Below are 10488 nucleotides of genomic sequence, written 5' to 3'. Positions count from 1 at the left end.
TATGGAGATGGAGATTTCAGGTTCCAACAGGACTTGGCGCCTGCACACAGCGCAAAATCTACCCGTGCCTGGTTTACGGACCATGGTATTTCTGTTCTAAATTGGCCAGCCAACTCCCCTGACCTTAGCCCCATAGAAAATCTGTGGGGTATTGTGAAAAGGAAGATGCAGAATGCCAGACCCAAAAACGCAGAAGAGTTGAAGGCCACTATCAGAGCAACCTGGGCTCTCATAACACCTGAGCAGTGCCAGAAACTCATCTACTCCATGCCACGCCGCATTAATGCAGTAATTGAGGCAAAAGGAGCTCCAACCAAGTATTGAGTATTGTACATGCTCATATTTTTCATTTTCATACTTTTCAGTTGGCCAACATTTCTGAATAATCCCTTTTTTGTATTAGCCTTAAGTAATATTCTAATTTTGTGACACACGGAATTTTGGATTTTCATTTGTTGCCACTTCAAATCATCAAAATTAAATGAAATAAACATTTGAATGCATCAGTCTGTGTGCAATGAATAAATATAATGTACAAGTTACACCTTTTGAATGCAATTACTGAAATAAATCAAGTTTTTCAAAATATTCTAATTTACTGGCTTTTACCTGTATGTCGGAATAAGGTAATATACACAAACAACAAAACAAACACTGATAAGCTTTGTCTTGTCTAGCGAACAGAGAATTACAATAGCCAAGTTGAAAAGATTTTATTTTATTTCTTCAGTAGAGATCAAAACAGATCTGAGTTTGGCAGTGGACCTCAATTGTAAAATGCAAGACCATGAAAGGGATTTTAGATGCGAGTCCAGATGTGAGTCAAACGTTATTCCCAGGTGTCTGACACATGGTCTTAATTGATGTACAAAAGTACAAAACGTTCATGTGCTATAATCAGTATTATTGTTTCACTAAAACTTATAATCAGCCACCAATTTAACTTAACTAGGCAACAAATCAACTTAGTCATCAAAGTGGAGAAATATCTATGATAGTTCAGGATTATTGTAATAACCTGGATCATTCAGCACAGGTACTGAATAATCCAGCATATCGGTGGACATCAAAACATCATCAAACATCTTTAACAGGGTTGTTTCTGTAGAAAGTCTGATTGAAAAGAACCAGAAATCTGAAGGTTGGTAATAAAACATTTGACTTCACCTTTTAGCACTTTTTCTAAAATATTGCTAATAAACATCAGCTTTGAAATTAGACAGTAGTTGGAAAGTAAATACAAAAAAATAATAAGTCCTTGTAACCAATGCCAACAGTATGGTTTTCAAAAGTAAGATTTCAAAGGTCTTGAAACACATCTCATAATTTACTTATGAGATGTGTCTTGTGTGATACCTTTGTAATAAGAAATCTGTTTATAAACCATCCATATGGATTAAAATTACCTATATTAATTCATACTAAAAAGAAGAAAATTGTTTTTAGATTACTAAATGAACATAATGTATTGACTAAATTATGTTGACTTCTTTTTTTGTGTACTTGCCAACATTTCGTCCATCCAATTTCAATAGGTACATCAGAAATTACTAAAACATTCATAGTCTGAATACTTATTTTCCACATGCTGCATCCACTCACATGTTTTAGTAACATGTAGAAATACAAAGTCACTTCTAACGGTGCAGTAATTTAAAACAAATCTCTTCAAGCATCCTTCTCTTTCTGTAACCTGACGAGGTTGGTGTCGTCCTGTTTGCTTCGTTTCCCCCGCTGTGTCAAGGCAAACAAGCTGACATCACATGTGTGCTCAGTATGTGACTGTGGATGGTTGTTTCGTGTAGCAAGAGTGTGTTTGACTGAACTGGGACTGTAGTGTAGGGACCTGGGCTGTGTGACCACAGACAGTCATGTGACTGTGAATGTACTCTGAAAGACGCTTTCTCACTTCGATGCTTTAACCGCAAAAGCGCAAAGGAATGTGGAGAATTTGTGGCTTTGGCATCTTCCCAGCACTTTGGAAAAGTCTCTTGTAATATTTGTTGGCACCCTCTCTGTATTGTTTCTTAGATGGTCCTGCGGACAGACACAATAAATGTTAAAAAATCCTAAATCATCTTTATGGAAATGAACACGATCTCTGTTAATGTTTATAGTGATAAAACTTTCCACTGAACCCTGCAGGCTGGTTCTAATGAAGGGGAAAGAGTTGTTTTATTGGCCTGCTTAAACGGGGGGCCTCAAAAGACACTAAAAACCCAAAGTCTCCAGTGAAACAAATGTTTTTTCCGTCCCCTTTACTGCGCTGTTTTTCCGTGTTTTTTTCCACAGCAAATTGTGGAGATGTCACGTTTTCAGTCTGCTCAGTGAGCGGAGTCGCTGCGGGCGCTAGCGGAGGCCTGTCATCATGTCAAGGTGCCAAAATGTGTGTGAGAACTGGAACGTAAAGTGACACAGGCTCAGGCAGGTCCACGCGCCGCTTTAAAAACAGTTCACAGAGTAAAAACATGAAAAATGCCATTTTATTCCAAAGCATGTTGATGCTAGAAATCAAATCTGCGGTGTCGGGATTACTTACAAGAACTGAATCCAGTTGTTTATCCAAATAAAATCAAATTTTCTCCCACAGAAACATTTATTGAAAGCCTCCAATGACATTTACTATATTATAACAGCCAGTTGCCTCTACTGACACTTAACAAATAAAAATAAAAAAAACTCACTAATTTAGGCACTTTTGTCTGTGCAACAGGTTTCTGAGTTCACTTGTAAAATCATACTGAACAGAGGAAATGGGGTCTGACCCAAGGGCCAGCGTTTGGCCATGAGAACCCAGGCAGAGTCTCCTGGGATACTTCGTCTGTGTCATCTCAACTGTTATGATTCCCATGAACCCAACAGTCAGGTTTATAGCAAGCAGAGGGGGAAAACAGATGTGTAGTTTCTAAATAAGTCTTGTTTGATGACTTCCTGCAGTCTTCATGCTCCAACGGTGGCTGCAAAAGCAACAGCAATTCAATTTGCAAAGAAATGTGGCTCTAAATAAGTCATTAAATGCATTTTAGGGTCTTAATAGGACATAACTGAGTGCATTTTGACTGAGATTTAAGTAGAGATGTTTTATATGTTGTGAAATTATTTCATTAAAATCTACCTTGCATTTTTAGTTTAATTTTAGCTTCTAATTTAATGCCTTGAAGCCTGCTGAAATAGTATATTCTACATTTTAACAAAAAGCTGTTAATTGAATGCTTATAACAAAAAATAATTTAATTTCTAATATTTAAAGAAGAAAAAAAGCACTAATCACATCCAGTCTTTGTCAGACTTCAGGCTAAAAGCCCCCACACTTCCTGTCCAACTTTTAATAGGTTAATCAGAAGAGTCTGCATGCACATGTCTCAGCGGTCATGAGAGGGATTCCTCCTCAGTAAGCTGATACTGCGTCTGTGACGGAGCGTTCTCCTTGCTCTGCTGCAGACGGACCTTTAATCACCATCTGCCTCTGAGTTGAAAATGGAAGTGAAATGCTGCAGAGCTCTGTAGAAAGTATTTTTAAAACTTCATAAACTTTGATTTACTTTTTTTTCTCGACAAAGCCTGTGCAAAACGCCATTATACAACTTAACGGTCTGTCACCTGATTAGAGCGTACACTTTCAGTTTAGGCAGTTTCCGAAACTCACGAGTTGCACAATCGCCTCGGTTAGTCAGTTTATTGGAATTTACATAAAAACTCATGAAAATTCTGTAATCTTTCTAATTTTTCCTCTACTGTCATTCCATCGCAGTTGCAAATCTATGTCTGTCCAGAGTTAGAAGCATATGATCAAGGCAGCATGTCTGCTGAAAAAAAAACATCAGGATTCTTGGTATTATCCTTCCAAAAACAGGATACTTTGCAAAGACAATTTTGTTGCTATTACAGCTGTGAGAAACTTTGTCTGCATGAAGTTTTGGCTCAGCCAGTTTCTGGGACTAATGCCCATTTCCTGAACGCAGAACTTGTCCAACTGTTTAAGATGGATGATTCCTGGTAATGTTAAGTGATTGTAATTAAATTATACCACAGTCTGACTGATGCATTGTCTCACATTTTAATATATTAAATATTTCACCTTAAAATTTGTAGTTGGTTTGGTATGTTTTGTTTTAAGACCATCCACCAGTATTTCAATCCTGACCAACTTCACAAGTCTTGTTATGAAGGAACATCTACACAGCATGCTGCATTTTCAAGAGTTGTAAACCTTTAGTTTTAAGCCCCAAAGTAGCCTTTAGTGTGTTTGAGTTTTCTCGGCGCCTTTGGGGGATTGTAACACATTCTTGTCTTCTTGTTTAGGACCGTTGAGATCACGTTGACAGAAACTATTGCTTGCTCTAGATTGCCTTTGACCTTGTCGTGGCCTTACACATCAAACACACTCAGTTTTTGACATTTCTTGATAAGCCTGTACAGTTTGTACATGATGTGAACATTTTATGGAGATAATACTGTACTGTATAGCTGACCATCCACTAGTTCAATTACAGTCACTGAGTCATACAGTAGAGGTGACAAAGTAAACATGAGACCAAAACCATATTTTCTGTTTGGCAGAAAACTAACTTTTTATATCATCCAGAAGACATGCTTTCCACTGTGAGACATGGTGGAGGCAGCATCAGGCTGTGGGATTGCTTTTCTTGGTCACAGACAGGACTACCCAGTCAGAGTTAATGTGGATGGATCTAAATATAGGACAATTGTGGGATTAAGGATCACCTACAACCAAAAACAATAACGCTAAACATACATCCCGAGTTGAAAAAAGATCAAAGTGAGTTAATGTTTTAGAATGGTCCAATCAAAGTCCAGACCTCAATCCAAATGAAGATCTGTGGAGGGACTTGAAAACCTTGCTTACAGATGCTCTCCACACAATCAAACTGAGTTTGAGCTGTTTTTGCAAGGATAGTCAAGGCCATAATCCAAAGAACTTGTAGCAAAGGCTGTTCTGGCTGAAGGGGCTGAATGCAAATTCATTCTCACAAAATCTTTGAAACCATGCTTCATTTTCCTTCCTCTCCATAGTCATTTATAAAATTGTCAAAGGCCTGGATTTACTTTGGTTTTGGTATTCAGATCAAGTGTAATTAGGATTTCATTAATGTATTCAAATCTTCACAGCACCAAATCTTGACTTCATATTAAGTCAAGTAAACTGAATCAATATATTCCACAACTTGTATGTATTGCTCAACTTTTTCACTGCCTTGCATCACAAGGCAATGTATAGTTTCAGCCTTAATTCTGATCAACTTACCCCAGAATCTGGACCTTCTGATTTAATGACGTCATATTTCTTCATTATTAAAACCAAGAAAATCTCCGATCTACACCCTCTTACATCCCCTTTATAATATTACTTTTCTTTGAATGGAAACCTGACATTTGTGGAAGCATCACATGCTGCCGAGCTGCTTGGAGCAAAGGAAGAAAACCTTCCACATGATGCCGTTCAGCTCCAATTTCCAAGTAACTGTGTCATAAAGCAGTAATTGATCTGTGAATATGCGTAATCAGAGTCAGCTGCTGCAAAGACAAAGCAGAGCCTTCACCAAGTAGAAAGACAATCACATGATCTTATAATCAAATCTTTATATTATTCACATTTATGAAGTCCTTTTCATTCTATTAAATAAAAAAAACATAGGTCACCCAGTTCAATTAGGATTTTAGTTATAAGCTGTAAGTCAAGTCCTGCTGAGGTCCAATAGTAGCTGTTTGAACTTTTTCTACTCACCTGGATGTTCTGGTCCACATTCAATACATCCTGCAGAATGAACTCTAGCGGAAAAGTCCACTAAATAGTGTTTGAATCTGTTTGGAGAGAGACACTATATGACATTTTCAGTTCAATAACTACTTCTTTCTATTTTAGCAGCGCAAGTTGGAGCTTTAATTAGTGTTTGTGTCTGTCAACAAAGAGGAATAACAGAGCAGAGAAGCCTGCCAGACTCTAACACCAAACTCCATCTACTGTTTTAATTCGTTGTATGGATGATAACATTATGGCTGGTTGGAGAGCAGGAAGAGCCAGGCTGAGTTTATGTTTACAGAGCTAGCAGTGATGAGCCTCACAGCTAACCTTCTAATTAACGGGACATGTGTTCCACCGGGCCACCCAGAGAGAGCATGATGCTCCGGATCAGCGTCCTGAACAGCACTGGTCCTGATGTCTCAGCTTAACTTGGTGTACAAAAGCAGTAGGCCTGCACCGCGACTCACGCTGACATATTCAGATTCAGGCTTATTTCAAAGACTCAGTCAAGTGGGAAAGTGAGGGCATCTGATTTGTTGGTTAACATTAACAAATCAGATCAACAAACATGTTTTTTCCAACTGAGAAATGCCTAGTTTGATCACTTTGGTTGAAATAGCTTCAGTGAGATAACCCTTACATGGTCTCCCGCACCAACTGGTGCACTGATAGGAATCATGTTGCATTGTGTGATGGTGAGTTGGCCAGATTTTGCTGCAGCAACTTAACCCCAAGCCATGATGTTTCCCCCTCCGTGCTTTACAGTTTGTTGAAGTGCTTTTCACGGAATGCTGTAGTATCACTTACACTAAAGCAGTACAACATGCTTTAATGTGCAAATATTTCAGCTTTAGACTCTTCTGGCCATAGTCCTAGTGTTTATCTATAATCCCCCTGACAAACATCAGTCTGGCCTTCATATTTCTTTTAGAGTTCTAAACTTTTCTCCTTTCACACCTCCCATGCAGGTTAAACTTATACAGGCATGAACTTTCATATCAGCAGATCCTGCAACAACTCTTTAGGGATAATGGATACATCTTAGACCATCGTCCATTCTGCTCAGTGAGCTTGCTTGGACAGCCATACCTCAGTGTCTTCATAGTTGTTTTAATTGTCCTTTTTCTAGACTATTTACCTACTTTTAAACATCTTCTCATTCCTGCTGAGCTCCTTAAGCTTCTAAAATCCTTTTTTTCTGAAGGTCTCGGACATCGCTTTGGCTTTTATCATGATGTTCCGTCTTATTTCAACACTCAGGATCACAAACTGAGGTTTGAACATGGAATGCCTTTTTCAAAATGCTGAGTAATGATGTTCTCATCATGTCCACATGAAGTGATAAATCTGAGTAATTTTGGCCATTTTATTTTGAAATAAATGTCTGTATGTCCTGATTTTTTTCCTCACCAGAAATGATTGCAGAATACAGGAAATGATCAAAGGTATTTTCTACAGTTTTTACTTTACTTCCCGGAGTTCCATCTTTTTTACTCAATTTTATTTGGCATATAAATGTCCCTCACAGCAGCGAGTCACTTACACAGCAATCATTTAGCTTTAAATGAGCACATTTGCATTTTAAAAACAAACACTTAGGCAGAAGGCAGCACTTGCTCTCATGTGATGGGATGAGGAAGGGTTTTTGTCCAGAGGAGAATTAAATGGAGATCAAACCCGATGAAGTGAAAAGCTGTGAAAATTTGAAATGATTCGCAGCTTCAGACACAGTTGTGCATCTGTTATTGAAAAGTTAGCTATTTTCTCATTTACACACCAACAGATTTTCTCAATGAGTTTAACTAAAAGTTATTTAAATATGGTTTGAAAGCTTTAGAAGGGCATTTATACCATATTGCAGGCAAATGTTGACACATTCCAACCAAATTTCTTTATAAAGAAACACTGTATTTTTTTTTTCTTTAAAAGATCTTGATATTCAGAATACAATGCAGTAAAGAGTGGATTACACATTATGAAGAAAGCAAGGGAAAAAATGAAGACAAGAGCCCATAAACACAAGGAAAATGGACTAAATGGAAAATTGGCTGTGCTGAAACAGCTTGGAAGATTTCCTAACTCCTTCAGTGTATTTTGACACGTGATGTTGACATGAATCAGTGACATTTCTGAGGCAACGTTCCCATGGCTGATTAAGCCATGGCATTGATTACATCAAAAGCACGGTTCCGGCTGCTGTGATGTTAAAAACTAGAAAACATTAGTGCCAATAGCTTGCTTTACATCAAACCTGACCTAATGAAGCTGCATCTGACATAGTTCAAAGTTTATAAACTGAACTACTCTGGACTTACACTTATTACAAACCTCAAGTGAAGTGTTTAACATTATTAAAGGTTTCACAGGGTTCTCCAAATACCCTGCTGAGGTCATATCGAGTAATAGTTCAGTTTATTGCTCCCTGACTCCTCTTCTTGAACCTCTTTTACTGATCACTGTCATATCCTTGATAGCATACATGATCAGTGAGGAAAACTCCTGAGGGGAACATGGGAAATCCCTGTTTTATCTCCATTCTGCTTCTCCCTCTGAATTAATGAACAGAGTGAATTTGTAAAAGCAAAGGTGAAACGATCTTGAGCTTATCTTAGCGTAACTTACCTCGCCTTTCCGTCTCTTTCCTTCTTCTCCCGGCAAGCCCAGAATTAATAGAACCATTAACCAAAGTATGTGGCTGACCTGATCCCGCAACAAGAGCGGACACCAGATTAAATGAGGCAGAGAGCTGTTAGCGAGATGTTCTGCTTCACAAAGCAAAACGGCAGAGCAAACTTCTGCTACAACTGCAACCAGCTGCTCAGCTTTATTCACCTCCAGCTGCACAGACACATGGGAAATTACCTCATTGGGCACACAGCACACTGTGTTGACACAGTCTCTGGTTCTGGCCTGTAAATAGCTTTCGTACCCTGCTTAACTTCTCTCCAAAGGGTTCAGTTTTTCTTTGAGAAAAAACAGAACTTCTAGAGGGAGTTCTCCTATAAAGAGATTACTAAAATCCCCAAAGTCAGCAGATCTGTGATACAGTGCAGGCTGCATTTATTTGCATCCTTGGTAAAAATAATGGATAAAAACCTTTAAAGGATGTGTATCTTTTACTGCAGTAGCATAATCAAACTCAGATTTTTTTTTTTTACCCCTCCAGGGGGTCTATTTGTGGGCTCTAGTGTCCCTTATATGATAGTAGGCTGATAGGAAACAGGGAAGGAGAGGGGGGAAGACATGCAGCAAATGTCGTCGGGTCCGGGAGTCAAACCTGCGACGGCCGCGTCGAGGACTCAAGGCCTCCAAATACGGGTCGCGCTAACCGCTACGCCACCACGGCACGCCCCAGATTTTTTTTAAAAATCCAATCTTTAGTTTGATTTCAGTGTTTATTTTCCTGAACATCGTAGGTCATGATGCTGCTGAAAGACTCGATTAAAACTTTCTGCATTTAATTTGGTAGAAGGAACCAGATTTAAAAAGATTCTCCTACTTTAAAGAGCTCAGAATGTGATGCACTCAAACAAGGTCAAACTTGTGAATGGGAAACAAGCCCACAGCATTGCGGTATCTCTACCGTTTGTCCTCAGCTTCATGCCAAACCTGTCAGGAGAAAATACATTTTTTATATTTAATGTGGCAGGACAGAAAATTAGGTTTTCCTGAAGTGACTCCCAACCAATTGTTATCCATCTATCCATCCATCTTCTTCCGCTTATCCGAGGTCGGGTCGCGGGGGTAGCAGCTTCAGAAGGGAGGCCCAGACTTCCCTCTCCCCAGCCACTTCTTCCAGCTCCTCCGGGGGAATCCCGAGGCGTTCCCAGGCCAGCCGAGAGACATAGTCCCTCCAGCGTGTCCTGGGTCTTCCCCGGGGCCTCCTCCCGGTGGGACGTGCCCGGAACACCTCACCAGGGAGGCGTCCAGGAGGCATCCTGACCAGATGCCCAAGCCACCTCAACTGGCTCCTCTCGATGTGAAGGAGCAGCGGCTCTACTCTGAGTCCCTCCCGGATGACTGAGCTTCTCACCCTATCTCTAAGGGAGAGCCCAGCCACCCTACGGAGAAAACCCATTTCGGCCGCTTGTATCCGCGATCTCGTTCTTTCAGTCATGACCCAAAGCTCATGACCATAGATGAGGGTGGGAACGTAGATCGACCGGTAAATCGAGAGCTTCGCTTTTTGGCTCAGCTCTCTCTTCACCACGACGGACCGGTACAGCGCCCGCTTGACAGCAGACGCTGCGCCAATCCGCCTGTCGATCTCCCGCTCCCTTCTTCCCCCATTCGTGAACAAGATCCCGAGATACTTAAACTCCTCCACTTGGGGCAGGACACCCCCCCTGACCCGGAGAAGGCACTCTACCCTTTTCCGGCTCAAGACCATGGCCTCGGATTTGGAGGCACTGATCCCCATCCCGGCCGCTTCACACTCGGCTGCGAACCGATCCAGCGAGAGCTGCAGATCATGATCTGATGAAGCCAAAAGGACCACATCGTCTGCGAAAAGCAGAGATGAGATCCTAAGGCCACCAAATCGGATCCCCTCAACACCTTGGCTGCGCCTAGAAATTCTGTCCATGAAAGTGATGAACAGAATCGGTGACAAAGGGCAGCCCTGGCGGAGTCCAACTCTCACCGGAAACGAGCCCGACTTACTGCCGGCAATGCGGACCAGACTCTGACACCGGTCATACAGGGACCTGACAGCCCGTATCAAA

The 10488-nt window shown here is 40.6% G+C and overlaps 1 long non-coding RNA gene across 1 annotated transcript; it reads right to left on the bottom strand.

The window, feature by feature from the left end:
- Positions 1-698: 698 nt before the first annotated feature.
- On the bottom strand, positions 699-8572 carry LOC114134994 (uncharacterized). The gene is made up of 3 exons (XR_003593505.1): positions 8387-8572; positions 5747-5823; positions 699-2037 (listed from the first exon to the last, which is right to left on the bottom strand). It is a non-coding gene; the product is annotated as an uncharacterized LOC114134994 (long non-coding RNA).
- Positions 8573-10488: the final 1916 nt, after the last annotated feature.

The sequence above is a fragment of the Xiphophorus couchianus genome, chromosome 20 (genome assembly GCF_001444195.1).
Source record: "Xiphophorus couchianus chromosome 20, X_couchianus-1.0, whole genome shotgun sequence".
In the NCBI taxonomy this organism is placed as follows: Eukaryota; Metazoa; Chordata; class Actinopteri; order Cyprinodontiformes; family Poeciliidae; genus Xiphophorus; species Xiphophorus couchianus.
This window is presented reverse-complemented; position numbering and strand designations above follow the sequence as displayed.